We start from the raw sequence: 306 nt of genomic DNA, 5'->3' as shown, positions 1-306 counted from the left end.
CAGCTGCTCTGTTGCTGGGCCACACTGCACTGTAATTATAAATAATAGCACAGCTCTCCTCAGCGGTTCCTCAGGGCAGTGTGACAGCTAAGAGGATGGTCAACTTGACAGGATCTGAAATTATCCAGGAGGAAAACCTCCAGGCCTGTGACTGAAGAAGTTTCTAGATTGAGTTGATTGAGGCAGGAAACCCCACTCTAAATGTGTACGATGTCATTCCATAGGTTGGGGTCCAGAAAGAATAAGAACGAGCAAGCGAGCTGAGCACCGGCACTCATCTCTCCCGGCTTCCTGACGGGAGTACAG

Source organism: Mastomys coucha, unplaced genomic scaffold, assembly GCF_008632895.1.
Source record: "Mastomys coucha isolate ucsf_1 unplaced genomic scaffold, UCSF_Mcou_1 pScaffold23, whole genome shotgun sequence".
Lineage (NCBI taxonomy): Eukaryota > Metazoa > Chordata > Mammalia > Rodentia > Muridae > Mastomys > Mastomys coucha.
This window is presented reverse-complemented; position numbering follows the sequence as displayed.